We start from the raw sequence: 17,483 nt of genomic DNA, 5'->3' as shown, positions 1-17,483 counted from the left end.
TAGAGAAAGCAAGGCACGTGAGAACATGTTTTCTTCTACTTGACCATTCTAAAAAAGGATCAGATCATTAGCAGAAAACAGGGGGAGGAGGACGCTGAGCAAAAGTTTTCCTTTGGGAATGAACATATAATTCTCCCAGTTTAATCACTAATACTACTCAATGAGAGTGAGCACAACACAATTCTCCCGTGGGAAATGTGATCAAAAGTGTGATACTTCCTCTTTCTTGCTGCTATTACCTACTCTTTAACCTCTCCACTGATTCATAACCTAAAGTGGAAAGGCTGGGGTGCTAGGAGGGAATTCTTGAAACCACACAATATTTTGTATTTGTGTACTTTACTTGCATTCTGCAAGTTGGAGTAACTTTATCTTTACATGGACAGATGCTAAAACATTTAGAAGAGAGGATGACATGTCCTTTTACATATATTTGTTATTTCAGTTTTAAGAGGGTTTGGCACACACACAAAAGAATACAGTATTCTGAAAATGAAAGGCAAAACAAAACAAACACAGAAAAATCACAGAGGCAGCGCAGAGATATTTTAGCCCCTGTATGTGTGCTTGCTGTTTGCATCCAGCATTGACTTCTTTATCTCATAATACTGAATGTCCACACTGGGCTTCCAGGCCTCTGTAAAATAATGTGAAGTGTGGAAGTGTGAAGGTAAGCCTGAGTATTAATTAGCAGGAGCTAGCAGCAAAAGGCATTTGTACTTGATTTATTGCTCAATTTCAGCCTGGAAGAGGAAGCAGCCTGGTCCCATGGTTTGAAATTGGAGAATAATGATTGACGTTATATAGTCAGGTTGCAAGCTAGTACATTGTGATCTGGTACAAATTTTATGGCATTGGGATGTAACATTTCAGGCATGGCCCATACCTGATCCCCTTGCATTGTCCCATCCCGATGCTATTGAGCAAGGACAGCCTTTGCTATCCTGGAAGCAAAAATGGAGTCCCAGGGCTTTTGGCCAAGCAACCTGTCCTTCTCTGTCTCCTATCAGCCTCACAGTGGCTGCTTTCCTGAACAGGAGCCAGCTGCCTCTCAACACATTCTCTGTCCTAATAGGGAAATAAACTTTGTCTGCTTGATTATCATAGAGCATTTCCTTGACATGCAGATCCAGCTTCAACTGTTGGCCTGTTCAGTTACTTTTGGGGAATTGCTGCCAGCCAGGGACAACCATGCAGGACGAAAGAGATTGAAGTTCTCTATATCTCCAAAGTATGTCTGTGACCTCCCTGAAACTTGCTTCTGAAATGTCAGCACAAAATCCAACAAGCAGAGCATTATGCCTGGCCTCTCGTGAATCACAATCCAATGATCCCCTCCAACTGGACTCTCAGCAGGTTACGACAATGCTATACAACATCCAGCTGAGAGTGACTCCTGTTCAGCTCCAGGACCAAAACAAGAGAATTCCCTCGGCTGGTTTCCTAGATACAGGATGCTGTTATAACAGTTGCTTCATTTATTCCCCCCTCATTTTTTTTCTTTCCTCCTTGTACTTGATTAACTACTGCACAGACAGAAGGAATCCAAACCCCAGGTGTGCAGTGTGAGGGGGTAGAAACTGAAGCAACTGTTTTGCCTGGGCAAAACAAAACAAACGCTGATTCAATAGCAATTTAGTTGGAGGTAAGGCAATCACTCTGAAATTCTGCTTTCCTCGGAGAGATAGGGATGCTCAGAATTCCTATTAAGATGGAGATACTGGGGTAATCTTTGCTTCCACAGCTACTTTTAAAGGCCCTTGGGTATGTGTTGTCATCTGCATTGATTTTTCCAACCTGTTGCATCAGGAAGTGGGATCTTTTGTTCTTCTGATGAAATCATCCCACTAGATATTAGAAGAAGCTGTGGCAAAAAGGAGTGTCTTGAATAGTTTAATATATAATATACATCTGGATATAATGAATTGTGAGAATAGACTTGAGGAACAGGAAGAAGAGCTGCAAGGAACAGTGATTAGATAAGAGAAATCTGAATTCAAAGCAGGAATGTAGTTTGAGAAAGTGCTACTGACCCAACCCTCCCTAGTTCTCTTGAAGGAAAGGGTAGGGAGGAGAGAGGTACATTCAGACTTGCAAGATTCTTTTACTGTAACTTTAGAATAAGGGCAGTATTAACAATCACATCCTTGGTTTCCTGCTTATATGATTCCACATTCCACTTGAGTCAGTTTTCACTGAAACAAGTATCTTCCTTCTTTCTTTACATTAAGGCAAGAAGGAATAGGTTAGGGAGATAAAACCATATTTCTTGCCTGCCTTCTTAGCATATCATATTTCTTTTATCACCTCTTAGTTTCCTGATATCAGTGAATGCATTCTGCTTTCCCCTCACATATGAGTTCAAATGAAACCATCCTAGCCAAAGTTTCATCCTTCCTTTCAGATATCCAAGGAAATGATGCAGATCAAAGGGATCCAAGATTTTCAGACTAGAGGCCAGGTAGGTATCAGAGTATGGTAAAAAAATTGTCAAGGTGGCAGCCACAATGGTGTGATTGAACTTCTGCCTGTTTTGGGGCAATAGCACTTAGATTATATACTGCTTTACAGCCCTCTCTAAGCAGTTTACAGAGTCAGCATATTGCCCCTAACAATCTGGGTCCTCACTTTACCGACCTCAGAAGGATGGAAGGCTGAGTCAACCTTGAGCTGGAGAGATTCGAACTGCTGAACTGCTGGCAGTTGGCAGAATTAGCCTGCAATACTACATTCTAACCACTGCACCACCATGGCTCATCATGTGCCATTGGTTTGATCACGCTGCCGCAGCCATCATCTTATCTTTTTTACCACATACTGCAGATCCACATGCTAAAGCCAAACATGTAGTTAGAAAAAAGTAGGCAGGGCTAGGACATGTATGGGTAGGCAACAATAAATTCAATGTGGCTTAATCACATTTATTTATTAAATACAATGAACATGATAATCATTTTTTTTAAATTGCCTTAACAGTTATACTATATTTTGGTGAAAATTTGCACAGATGTTCTAGCACTAATACCAATGACTTAAGTCATAATCTGAACTTCAAGTTATATTGTTGACATGGAGATTGAATTAATATTTGGGCATAACTCCCCTGTTTTCTATAAAATAACCATGTTCTTAAAGCCAAAATCATACTCATACTGTTTTAAATAAAGCTACTTTACTAGTACATTTTCTTAATTGGTGCTTGAATTCAATCAGAAGGGAAAACATTTAACTTATCCACTTAAGTTATTTATCCATTTGTTTAGTTGATAGAAAAAAGCTTTTTCTTTGGACAGAGAATCACATTCTTTCTAAGGATCATTCAAAAGGCCACCTTTTCTATGTCCCATACCTCTGAATCCAATTAAAATGCGCTTGAGAATGACTTGGATTTTTAAACTATTTTCAGCTATATTTGGGCAACAGCACTTTATGGTTATGGATATGTTTATATGTTTGCACTACAGATCATATACAGAGAACCACCCAATCAAGTCTTGCCCCTTCATGCCAAGCACCAAATGTGGAATATTGCCAACCAATTGACCAAAAAACCATCTTCCCCTGGCCCCTGAAATCAATTTTGAATACACATCCCTTCCCCCTCTTTGCCTCCATTACTCCTTATGCCTTTGTACTCCTTTACCTAATTGGATCATTATAATGGGATCCTTGAAGGTATGAATTGGGGGTGAGGCAAGAATTTCTTCTAGTGCCAAGGCTGCTTACTCACAAGAGGTAGCCACTGTCCTGAAGCAGTCTTTATCGATATATGCAGGCTACTGAAGTCTCTCACAATTACCAATGTCATGGGATTAACAGGAAGGAGGGGGCATTTCAGTACAAGCACTGATCATGCATTGATCATGGAAGACAACCTCATTTGAACTCACTGTAAAATTCCACAAATGGGTAAGGACAATAGAAGGCTGATGCTGACATGTCTCCAAATCTTCTTTCGCAATCATTATCCACCTTTCAGAAAAGGGAATTTCCTGCTCACTAGGAAACTATTTTATTGTTTTACCTTTCTGGAACATTAGGTGATGGTTGATGAAAGAGCTGCTTTTTCCGTTCTTGTAATCAATCTGCAATTTAGTAGGATAAGAGCTGGTGTGTGAGCTTTTGGGGAAATTTCAACATATAGAATGAAAATACAAAGTGGATGGGACTATATCATGCATATAGGCTCTGTCAGTATTTCTCAGTATGCGGAGGGTTGGGGGAAATCTCTTTAAACTAGATTAATGTTTGAAACCCAAAATTTTGCAGTAGAATGAAAGAGACTTCTAGGAACTACAAAAAAACATGGGTTGAAGATAGGCTCACCCAAGAGATATAATAATGTTGATACTTCAGTGATTATTGTAATTTCAGGAGCATCCTCTCTTCAACAAGCAGAGAACCTTTCTGATATTTAAGGAAAGAAATCAGAGAGAATGAATTAATGATTAAGATTGTATTGGAAAGCTATATAAGAACAAACTGAAAGAAAAACTTTAATAACTGGGTCAGAATTCACACCATCAGTATTATTGAGCAACTAAGGACAGAGAAGGACAACATCTGTCTGCAGAAATTACAGCTTGTTTAGTTGGCTGGCTTGGTTGAATATGCTTCAAAAGAGTGAATTCTGAAGAACAAACTCTTAGTTATATTGGGGGCAATGAGAAGGCATCACTGCTCCAAAATTTGAGACAGTAAAATGAAGAAAATATTTATGCACCCAAAATACTTTCCTGGTTTAGACCACTATAACTCTTAGATCATGGTGAAAGCTGGTTTACATCTAGCTCAGAGTGACCAGCTTCTCTACTGTATGCTGTTCTAATTCTTTTATAGCAACTAAGTAGAAGTCATTTTTTGTTGCTCTGTGTTGTGTCTATTAACTATATGGACATCTATATATGCCAAGCTCAGTATGCAGATATGGGAAAACATTGTTTCATCACAAAATGAAGGGAGGGATGTTAAACTATCAATTTCACTGCTTAAAACCTACCAATCCTAAAGTTATGCTCCAGACCTCAATAATTCTTTAAACGAATGCTGGTCTAACCATTCTGATGGTGTTTGTTGTAAGAAAGCAAAAAACAAAAAACAAAAAACCAATTCCTGATCTAGAAGAAGTTTTAACTAGTATTTCAGGAATATTTATATTAAGCCTACCACATCTCCTGGGGCTTGCAAATTGCTTCAATTAAAAAATAAATTCAGCCCTTGCAAACCATTTTTAGAAATTTACTAGCAAGCATGGAGTATGGTGAGGTGTCAGCCTTTCTAATTCCTAATCAAAGGGTGGAAGACACACAGTCATGGGTGCATTCCTCCCAATATAGAAGAACACAAGAACTGTCTCTATGATGCCAGAAACTATTGCAGCATAATAGCTGACTTAAATTATGGACCAAAAATTCATGAATTTTGCTTCTGTCACGATGGCACTAGGTGGTTTTTGCTACTTGTTCCCTGCAATATAAGAGATACCGATACTGACTTGACTTACAGGTTATAAAAATTATAAGGAGTAAAATGTTTCCAAAGCATTGTTGACCCATAAAAATATTTTACAAAAGTTAAGTTATTTGTTATATAGGCACAAAATAGATCATGCTTATTGAATGGCATCCATTTCTGCAAAAAAATATGCTGATACACCTAATTTACAGATCTACAATATTAAAAGATAGCTGATGACCATCCTATGTTATGGGATAATGGGTGGATTAGGGAAGCTGGCTTCAGGGTGTAGGGGTAGTTAAAACAAAGTCAAAATGGTGGCTATGATCATGAATCAAGGCCCTACCCCCACCTTTTTATGTGTGATGCATGTGTCACCTATGAAACAAAGTGCAGGGCTTCAATCATATATTTGCAGCTGCCATCTTGACTTTTTTAGATACCTCCCGTGAAATGAGCAATCTTTTTTCCATCATGCAAGATGGAATCATTACCTATTCCTCTTATTCAGTCAGTCAGTTGGTTTTTTGAGTCAGTTTTGACTCCTGGCAATTATATGGCCAAGTCCACAGAATTTACTTGGCAGTATTTTCAGAAGTGGTTTACTCTTGCTTTCATCCTAGGGCTGAGGGAGAGTAATCAGTCCAAAGTCACTCAGCTTTTGTGCCTAAGGTAGGATTAAAACTCATCTCCGAAAGTTCTAGGGCAGCATATTTAACCACTGTAGGAAACTGCTTCTCTTTCTCTTTACATTTTTATGTTAATAGTAGCTTTCCCCAGTGTGCAAGTTATCTCCCCATCCCCTGCCCTCATACCAAAGCTAGATTGATTTCTGGACTAGGACTGAATATTCTGAAGAACTGAAACCCGTCAGTCACAAATGTAGACTCCATCTTTGGACTTTCTGCTAGCATGTTTCCTGAGATTTGAGATGTTGGAGATGGTTTTCAGGGAGGGAAGGATTATTATTTGTGTAGTCATAACATTTTAGAGATGTTGAAAGTTATCTTGTCCAGCCCTTGGAACTAGTGCAGGAATCTTGCAACTACAGCATCTTTGACAGATGACTACATAGTTTTGGTTAAGTACCATGAATTCCCAGGGCATTCCATCTCACTACTGTATTAAACTGTTTTTTCCTAATGCTTAACTGGAAATTATTTCCTTATTAATTAGTCATACTATTCTAAACAGTGAAGAATGAAGCTGTCTCATATTCTGCACAGCAGTCAATCAAATATTTGAAAATTTCTGATAAACCTTCCTTTAAACAGCAACTTTTTAAAAACAAATTCTTTCTTTAAATAAGAGATGCCCAGATCACAAATATTCTGCATTATTCTAAACTGACCCTTTGTATCTTGGAGAAAAGAGACAAACATGTACTGGGGGTCAGTTTATTTTAATTATAGTCAATTTTCATTAATGTGTGAACAATATACTTACCCAATCATCAAAATCAATATTTTAATATCACATATGAGCCATGGATCAGTTGTGCAAATTGTCAACCAGTGCTAAGACCAGGATTTGTCTTGTTCTCACGTGATAAATTATGACTGGGGGAGGGGTGGAAAAAGAGGAATGGAAGAAGGGGGAAAAGGCAGCAATTATCTTATTCAGTGACCAAGATGCTGTTTCTTAGGGATAAGCCATATGTTGTACAGGAAATTGTTGTACAGTACTTAGGATATGTATTACAATGCTTAGGGAGACAAAGTTGAAATCAGTGTTCCAATATCAAAGGGGCTGCCACAAAGAAGAGAGGGTCACCTTATTTTCCAAAGCACCAGAAGGCAGGACAAGAACCAATGGATGGAAATTAATCAAGGAGAGAACCAACCTAGAACTAAGGATAAACTTTCTGGCAGTGAGAACACTTAACCAGTGGAACCACTTGCCTCCAGAAATTGTCGATGTTCCAACACTGGTGGTTTTAAAGAAGAAATTGGGCAGCCATTTGTCTGAAATGGTATAGGTCTCCTGCTTGAGCAGAGGGTTAGACTAGAAGACCTCCAACTCTGTTATTCTGTTAAAATTCAGATTCCTGCAGAGCGGTGAAAAGTACTAGCCAGGCAGAGCTTATCTTTAGGATAGTTGGGAAGATAAAATAGGAGGAGAGCCATGGATTCCAGCTTGAAAGGGTTTTTTTTCCTTTTGTGCCTTGGGGAGGTGGGGAGGTGGAGGGGATGATAGATTACAAATGATAATTAGTGTTTCTGAGTATTGACAATAGGGAGAGAATGTGGGAATTACAAAGGAGGAAGTTCTGTTGGAACAGAAAGTGTTCTTACTGATATCATTTATCAACATTAGAATTAGTCTTTTTCTGACAGAGGGACAAAGAGGGATTTCCAGCAATCTGATCAAGTTTTGTTTTGCTTTGTCTGTGAGAAGAATATTCAAATTTTGTTATCTATCCCCTTATCCCCTTTTCTTTCACATGCGTAGATAGTTCAACTGAAATGTTTTTATGGTGAATTTTAGTTCAGGATACATAATTTGTGAATGCTTGTATAACACTGAATGATTATTGTTAGCTGCCTAGAGTAATGCCATGGTGAGATAGGCGGCAAATTAATTTTAACAAACAAACAAATAATTTTTACTTCTACTAGTGAGTAGCTGTCTTCTTTTTTAATTAAAAGAAGGGATGTCCTTCATCATTCCCACTGCAGTAAAGTCAATAAAGTCTTGTGACATCAGCAAGGCCAAAGATATATTTATAATAATGTAAGCTTCTATGAACTATAATCCACTTGATTAGATGAACAGAGTCATGAGTTACTATATTCTAATATAAAAGCAAAGGTGATTTCTAAAACCATTCTGAAATGTTAGCTAGTCAGGAGGGAGTTCTAGTTATGATGCAAACAGTAACCAAGTTAGGCTGATTGTAGCTGCAAAATATTTGCTACCTTTAAAGTTAACATATCTAGTAAATGAACTTGCAGGCACAGGAGAGAGAATCAGAATTTCTTAGCAATTCTGTTCAATTTCAATAGTTTACCTATCAGTTGGAAAAGTTAGTTCTGCAGTGGGGCAACATTACCTAAAACACATGCAAAATGCAATAGCTACCCATGTTTCCCTGAAAATAAGACCCAGTCTTATATTAATTTTTGCTCCAAAAGGGCTTATTTTCCGGTTAGGTCTTATTTGGGGGGGGACATATGTTACTAAATGCTTCCATCTGGCTAATGAGCTTCACTGGGGCTTATTTTTGGGGTGGGGCTTATATTACAAGCATCCTGAAAAATCATGCTAGGGCTTATTTTCCAGTTGGGTCTTATTTTCGGAGAAACATGGTACATATCATTCCCGTGCAAAACTCATATTACAGTATTGAAGCAGAGACCTGGCTCCTTCTTACCTTTTCTGATGATCTCCTTAGTTGTATAGATAGATAGATAATTGTACAAAATTTTAAAGCTCCCCCTAAAAAACAAATACATGGTATAGAAAACAAAGAACTTAGCCATTGGAAATGACTTTAGCATTTGCGCAGCACGAACATTGGAACTGAACTAATAAGTGCAGAAGGGCTGAAAGTGCTGTACAAATATGCAATGCTACCAACTTGTAGACATGTATCATTTTTACCAGATCTTTGGCGCCACAGTCCATCAGTGCATCCCTGACTGATTTCCTGTTTGCATTCTTGCAATTTCCTGAACGGGAAACAAATCCACCATTCTGTCATTTCATCACAGAACACATTCATGCTTTCCTACAATGGATGACACTGACCTCTAGTACAGTACTTAGATCTCTGAACCTATTCAAACAAGTGTGGCTACAGCGGTCTGTTTGGATAATTCTTGCAAGGCACAGTTGCAAATTTTGCATGGCCACATAGAAAAAGGAATATTGTCAATGTACAAAACCAGAGTGCCACATAATGTATCCAATTCGGGGCAGAAATCCCTGTGAATTGTGTGCTTGTCGCTCAAAATGAAATGTTAGCACGAAATGTAACAAACTCTCCCCTTTGCTAACCCAGATGAACTACAGGCGTTCCCACAGCCAATCAATACCAATGCAGCAGAAGTTAGATGCATGTAGTCCTTCTGTCCCTTGTAGCATGCCTAAACAAATAGTAAGCTTGATTAGTAGAATCACACGAGAGTTGCAAACAGCACAGATATGCTAGACTCATTCTGCTGAAATTGGAAATTGTCAAAGGAGTCTTGATATACCATACTGACAGAATGGAAAATCAGACCAAGCTGAATTGTTCTTGATTTAACAGAGCAGATTCTTGCATTGTGGAGGGGGGGGGGGGACTCTTCTATGTGGTCTTCTCTTTAGCTTCCAAGATGCTTGCTTTCATTAGCCCCTGCTGGAGAGGAAAGTATTGTAAAAATCTGAAGCTTTAGTAGCGCATGCTAGTTCATATACTTCCCCTATTGACACACATTCCTCTGCAGCACATACCACTGGCCTTGTTATCAACACACATTGCTTGTTTGCTGGAAAAGGGTGGTAATGGTGTTGTGACCCAATGCTTCCTTCCCTTCCTGGAAACTATGCTTTCAGTGTTACGCTATATCTCTGATAAATGTCTTTCACAAAAGATAGCAAAAATAAAACAAAAACAAGAACAACTACTGGACTTTGGAGGTTTGAGAAAAGGGGGAGGTTTTTTCTCTCTTCCTCCCCCCACTTTTTTTTTCTCATATTGCCTAATCCCTAGTTGTCTCTTGATTTTATATATATACAGGACTGGAATCAAGTTGCAGATTTTTTTTTTTTACTGCATAAATGGAATAAATTTACTCCCTGAATCTAGTTGTAAAATTGTTCTCTTTCACTTCTGAGATTTGGCTAAAAGAGGCCATTTTTTTCCCAACAAGATCTAAGAACAATTCCTGAAAAAAATATTTTGGATCAATGGCTGAAAAGTTTTGCCTACACTCTGATTGTTGAACAGCAGCTGCTGGTGCTCCTGCTACCATGTGTGTTTCTAAGTCACACTGAATACTTACACATCAGCATGTGATCATGTACACTTTGCATGCCTAAATATAAATTTATTTATGCTTTCAGGTTTAGGTAGTGCTGCCAAGAGGCACAGCCTGGTTATAGATGGCAAGAATTGCAGTTTGCACATCTGGAGGGCATCACATTGAAAAGGCAGCCCTATACCAACTGTCAGAGGAAAAGAAGGCAGAATAGAGGCTACAAGATAGGGAGAAAATAAGTTTTATTTATGCTCTGTTAATATTTCTTTTAAATACTCCAAAATATTCAACAATTTTGGCAATGTAAGAATTCTTCACCAAGAGGGATATAAAACCATTGTGATGTAAATCTCCCCATTCCCAAGGGGAAGGGTGAAAACAATGGGATACCCAAAGGTCATCCATTCAAACTCTCTCATATGGGTCCTGGTGTTATTGAGTACAGATTTGTTCAGTGAAGGAAGATCTTGCTGTTTCTGTCACCAGAGTTTCACAGGGCAAGGACTGCAAAGCTCCATGTTAAAAAGATCATGGATCTTTTAACTGAAAAAGGTGTCTGGGAAACAATGGCAAGCTTCCTTCAAACTCTGACATGGATTGTAAAATGTGACACCACGGCAAAATTAGGGGTGATATTTTAGAGACCAAATGAATAGGTGGGATCTAGGATTGTATAAAAAGCAAATGTCTGGTTATAAGAAGTTCCTCAGAATGGATCAACAGTCATCTAAATAAATGATTAAACGGGGCTCAACAAGTCACAAAACGATTTATAAATCTCACAAAGACTGAGAAGCTTCTGGAAATAACAGCATGATACATTCAAACTTCTCATTCTGAGCAACAAAGTCTGTTAAATATTCACAACTCTCCTTCATGCAAATTAAATTATAAGCCATTCTGAGATCCTATTTGGTAATAATACACAACTTTTTGCAGTTCAGAGAGGATGAAAAGAAGGTAATGATCCCTAATGGTTGCAGAGTCCAGGAGCCTATGGTCATATGGAACCACCCTCATAGTTAACGACAACAATAGCTACAAGGTAGGAGAACTTGCTGGAGTGGAAAAGGGAGAGATGAAACTCTTTTGCAAGTTGTCATTAATAAATTAACTAGAGTGTCTAATTATTTCTGATAAGGTATAGCAGTGTGTTGCATGAATCTGAACCCAGAAATAAGGTGTCAATGCTGCAAATATTGTATATTCTTGTTTTTGACAATAAGCAGAATTGTCTGGTAAATATGGGGTTAATAAAGAGCAGAAGGGGCGTTGGGGGTAAAGCCCTGGAAAGAAAGAGGAAGAAAACATTTGATCTTCACACTAATTGGATAGTGTGAAATATGATGGCTAATTTAGGGAGGGAACATGCTGATAATTTAATTGCTCAGAGGAAGAGAACTTAGATCCTAGCATGATGTTGTGGTTCCTGGCCAATGTAACCTTTGATGGGGATCCAGAGAAGCTGATTTTTTTCCTCAACCAAGTGCGTTCTCACTTGAAACGCTGGGCCTATCTGTACCCGGAACCAGGGGCCATGGTCAATGTCATTGCGTCCAACCTAGAGGGAGAAGCATCTGAATGGCTGAACAATTTATATAGTGAGCAAGTCCCCGAATTGGAAGATCCCCACTGCTTTCTTTTAAGTCTGAGAGAACGATTTGAGGACCCATCCATTGGCCTCAAAGCAGCAGGACAAATTCATAAAATAAAACAAGCTGGGAGGCCTGCCCTGGAGTACGTGCGAGAATTCCGCAAGATAGCAGGTCGAATAGAGGGGTGGCCTGAGCAGTCCCTCATACATTACTTCATCGAGGGATTAGATAATCACCTCTCTCAGGCCTTCTATCGAGAAGTACCTAATCGGCTGCAGGAGTGGTACCAGATGGCCATGATCGTATAGTGGTTAGTACCCTCCGTTGTGCCTATGCCGACATTTTGTAACAATAAAAGACTTTTAGGAAAATAAATGCCTGGAAGTTCTTTGGAATGTTTCATTAGCCGGAACCACAACATAAGGCTTATGTTAGAGAACTGAATGAGCCGGGAGGTCTGTGCTTCCCCCCTGTCAAACACAGCTAAGCTGAAGAATTTTATGTAATGCTCAGAGACAGTCCCTATTTGAGAGAAATGTGAAAAATAAATAAATAAGTAAATGGCAAGTTTGTGATCTTTCAGGTACAGGTAGCCCTCGATTTATGACCAGAATTGAGTCCAGAATATATGTTGCTAAGTGACAAATTTGTTAAGTGAATTTTGCCCCATTGTACCACTTTTCTTGCCACATTTGTTAAGTGAAACACTGCAGTTGTTAAATTAGTAACACGGGTTTTAAGTGCATCTGACTTCCCCATTGACTTTGCACAAAAGGTCACAAAAAATAAAGATCACATAACCCAAGCACACTGCAACCATCATAAATATGAACCGGTTACCAAAGCATTCAAATATAAATCATGTGACCCTGGGGATGCTGCAACTGTTGTATGTGTGAAAAAGGATCATAAGTCACTTTTTTCAGTGCCATTGTAACTTCAAACAGTCATTAAATGAACTGTTGTAAGTCTAAGACTACCTGTACTGGAGTTTTGCAGGTAGTGCTAATTCAGACAATTAATGTGGAAGTTGTAAGTTTAAAGGCAGTCTTTTCCCAAAATTACAAAAAATAGAATGGAGAAAAGAAATAAAGTCGCAGTGGTGGATGGTAGATGGATCTAATTACTATACAGTGGCAATGAGTGCAGTGGGGCAGACCATTCTGGAGAACATCTATCTCTTTGACTGGTGTAGTCAAAACTGACACGATGGCACATAATCAATCAGTCAAGAAGCAACTTAAAACTTAAAAAAGATTGGTCCATGAGAACATTGTCAGATCTAAAAAAGATCTTTAAAAGATCTCTTAGAAAGTCACATTGACAAAATAACTTTGCCAAGATATTTATCCAGCTGGAAAACAGAGGTTTAGAATCAAAGCTGTTTCTCCAGTGGGTGCTAAATGGGGGGCATGGTAGTGACAGTGACTGGGCTAATGCATCATCTGGGTTAACGGTATTGCTGCATGATTCTGATATTGGAGCAAGGCATTGGTGGCCTGTTCCACAGTTCAATTATTTGTTTAATACTGGAGTCCTGAATGCATTTTCTCCTTCCATGAGATGGAAAGTAGAGATAGCTGATCTTGATATCAGGCATCATCTAGGCCAGGGCTTTTCAACCAGTGGTACGGGTACCAACTGTGGTACATATTGGCATCTGGCAGATGGTACGCGACCATCCTAGAAAAGTGGTAACGGGGGAGGGGAATGAGCTGAACCGGTGGCAGCACCACACAAGCCTGAGCGAGAGATGGCTGGAGCTGCAGGGCTGTCAGGGCTCAGCGGAAGCACCAGGATCAGCACTTCTTCGGGGCTGTCAGGGCTCAGTGGAAGCACCAGGATCAGCATCAGGCCCCAGAAGAAGCACCGATCAGCTGGAATTTTGCAGCATCTCCAGGGTCTTATGATTTACATTCAGATGCTTGGCAACTGATTCATATTTATGATGGTCACAGTATCCCAGGGTCATGTGAAGTGACCAAAATCTGTTGCAACCACCCAGCAGACGGGGGGAATAAAAACCAAACACGCCCCACCCCACACCCACTGCCAATCCTCAACAGAAATGCTCATAACAATGAAAACCTCGGACAGAGGAAGAGTGCTGCCGGGTGGGCACGCGTCTTGCTTGGGGGGCACATTTTTCAGTGCCATTGTAACTTCGAACAGTCACTAAGCGAACTGTTGTAAGTCGAGGACTACCTGTACTTTATCACTTTTTTCCTTTTTTTTGGGGGGGATCAAGTTTTTGACACCTTGCTAGGTGACTGGTGGTACTCGGATATTGCCATATCCTAAAAGTGGTACAATGGGTGAAAAGGTTGAAAAGCCCTGATCTAGGCACAGTAGTAAATCTTTCTCTAGAAATTTATCCAGCACTTAGCAGCTAGCAGCAAAAGACGCGAGAACAAAGCTCAGCAGACAAGAGAAACCCTAATAATAAAGATCAGCTATTGAGGAATCCTAGCTTTATAAAGAACTCTATAAGTTAACTTGATTTTTTTTTCCTGCCACTCTTCAGTGGTGAGAGTTGACTTGCTGCTTGTTGTTTCTTGGCCTTGAATATGAAGGGCATCTGCATTACATTTTGATGACAATTTAATCTCAAGTTTCTTCCTTCAAGAGTCTAGTCTACAGGTAAGGGACCAGGAGATTCAAGAATCTTGGCTACATCTTCAGAATCCCAAAATTGAAATTTACTTCCAGCATGTCCAGTTGGTGCGCCAATATCTTATCAGATATTGCTAGAACTATGAAATAAAGTTGGCATGAATGCAAGCCACATACACTCAAAATGCATAGCATATTTGTAGTATGTAATTCTTTCTTCAACAAAAAGTGAATACCTATAGAGAAAATACAGTTATTGTATCTACAAAACAAAAGAAATTCCATGGTGTGGAAACTCCGTGTCTCAGGCAGCAGGTAGCAACATGAAAAAACAGCAATCGATCTATAATAAATAAGCACCCATCGATTCTCCTCAGAATCTTAGTCTTAGATTCTGATTACTATTACTAATAGTCTTACTATTATGATTACTACAGTAGCATGTTTACATGGCTGCAGTCCAGGGCGTGCTAGCATTTTCCATCAAAGCTTACCACTCAGGGATTTTAATAGTTCACTTCCAGGCATAGTCATTTGAGGATAAGATGCATTGCCTGGTTTATGATTCCTAAGGATCAAAGAAATGTTTTTAAAAAGGTATTTTACTTTACAAATTTACTTTAAAACATATGTCATGGGAGAGGTTGTTTTTAATTAAGGCATCAGCTATCAAGCTATAGTTTAAAAAATTCTTGCTGAATTAGGCTACAAATACCTCCAGTTTAAGATTCACTGCTCCACCCAAATCTGAGTTATGAGTTGAGCTTGTATTTTTTAATCAGGTTTCTTATGTTTGATCTGGTTCTGGGACTTACCATCCTTCTTGGGACCCCTTAACATCACGTAGAGCAAAGGTCACAGCAGGTGCCTTTTAGTTGTGTGAATATAACTCCCAGGATTACCATTAGCCACATTGCATAGAGATTCTGGGAATTAATGGTCCCAACACATTTAGAGATTAACATACCACGAATGCTTTAAATTCTGAGGGCAAAGAATAAACATTGGCAAAGACATAATGTGAACTATGTTTCTTTGTCACTTAGATCATACCAGGAGATTAAACAGTATGGCACAAAGTTGGGGAGTTCAGTGCGTGCCCTCACAGGGGGCTTTCAATCAAACTCTGAGAAAGCATCTAGAGCAGCCTTTGCAACTTAGTGTTCCTTCACTGAATTGGACAACAATTCCTATCATCCCTGATCAAGATGGAGTCATATACTTCTTCACCTAGAGCTGGATTCCTGAACTGATTGTGGATGAATGGGTGGGTTAGAGTAGACAACCTCTAAGACCCCAGTCAACCCTATGATTATTTTCATACCATCTATCTGAACACACTTCGGGCAGCATCTTCTTTTCCAGCTCAGAAAGCAGGAAGGCTTTTTCTCTCTTTCCTTCCTCTGGTGCATTCCATCAAAGCATCCAAATAAATGTCAGGTACCTTTTTCGTCACTGAATAAGGTAAGAAATGCTGGTGAATCAGACCCATTACTTTCTCCACCTCTTCCTGCAGCCACTGACTCAGCCATCCTCCCAAGCTGCCAGCCTGACTTTCAGATTAAAGAAAATAGTTTTCTTCTTAACCCACTTCTCTTTGAAGCATGTCCTAGTGTGGAAGCGGAAGGTAGCATCACAGGTGAATCACAGATAATGAGCAGGTAAAAGCCTTGTGCAAGTTTCTTCCCTGAGCAGCACAACATGTTAGGGCCTGCCTCTCTGCCAGTTAGCCAGCCAGCCAGCCATTGTACCTCCTTTGCTCAGGAAGGAAGGTGTGGGGCCAGGTACTCAGGCTTAGGAAGCAGACAGATCTGTTTTGCAATGTCTCCCCTCCCCGAACAGCAGCCTCTCCAAAGTGGGCAGACACATCCATCTTCTATCACCATCCAAACTCCCTGCGGGATACAGGGACATCACCTGCATTATTAAGCTCCAGCGCTTTGCTTTGCACAGAATGCCTTCCAAGTGGAAGATTTCTTTTCAGTTAATTCACCTGAGGTTCTAAAGAACAAGTTGTTACGGTGCTTGCAACACCTCATCAAAATGATACTACTTGGTATGGCACTTTCAAGAATTTCTCTCCCTTTTTCCTGTTCCTTTTCTCAGGCTAGAAATCTATATACGTTATCCTGTAACATTCAATTGAAGTAATCCAAGTGCAATCATTCTTGGATATAAAAATTAGAGAACAGTTCTTCACGAGTACTATGTTGAGGAATCAATTATCTTGGTTTGACAGAGGCAAGAAAACAGAAAAAACAGCCCATTGTCCATGCCTCGCAACCAGCAGAAAATTCTGAAAGTTATCTGGAGGAGAGCAAGTCAGATAAATCTCCAGATCAAAATCCAGAATTAGAAAAGAACTTTAATTTTACTGAACAGCTCCTTATTAAAACCTTCTGTAGTATCTTTTCTTTTTTTTTTGCTGAATCCTGGATATTCTATTAGAAGCATTATTTCAGATGCTGTGGGTGAATGCAGGAAATATTCAGCATACTCTAAATGTAATAGTCTATACTTAATTTTTTAAAAGTCATCCTAGGAATTTGCTGAGTAGCAGTATGTAAACACCTAAGCGTAAATAAAGACAGATGCAAACAAATAAAAGCAATATTAACTTGATGTCTAATAGTATGCATACTTTAAAGCATTATTTAGTATATCTTTATTTACAACACTAATAGTCAGGAATAACAAATGAAAGAAGAGAACTGTAATTAAACTCATCAGGAAAAATAGAGGCTATTGATAAATTATGCATCTCCTAAGAGCATTTATATCAATACAAGCCTTCCTTCCTTCCTTCCTTCCTTCCTTCCTTCCTTCCTTCCTTCCTTCCTTCCTTCCTTCCTTC

The 17,483-nt window shown here is 39.3% G+C and overlaps 1 long non-coding RNA gene across 1 annotated transcript; it reads left to right on the top strand.

Annotated features, from left to right (window-relative positions):
• Positions 1-1,327: 1,327 nt before the first annotated feature.
• LOC120299002 lies at positions 1,328-11,466 on the top strand. Its single transcript, XR_005554291.1, has 3 exons — positions 1,328-1,645; positions 2,405-2,461; positions 11,361-11,466. It is a non-coding gene; the product is annotated as an uncharacterized LOC120299002 (long non-coding RNA).
• Positions 11,467-17,483: the final 6,017 nt, after the last annotated feature.

This window comes from Crotalus tigris, unplaced genomic scaffold (assembly GCF_016545835.1).
Source record: "Crotalus tigris isolate CLP2741 ecotype Arizona unplaced genomic scaffold, ASM1654583v1 scf7180000024167.7108832, whole genome shotgun sequence".
Taxonomy (NCBI): domain Eukaryota; kingdom Metazoa; phylum Chordata; class Lepidosauria; order Squamata; family Viperidae; genus Crotalus; species Crotalus tigris.
The sequence above is the reverse complement of the archived record's forward strand: the minus strand, read 5'-3'. Positions and strand labels throughout refer to the sequence as shown.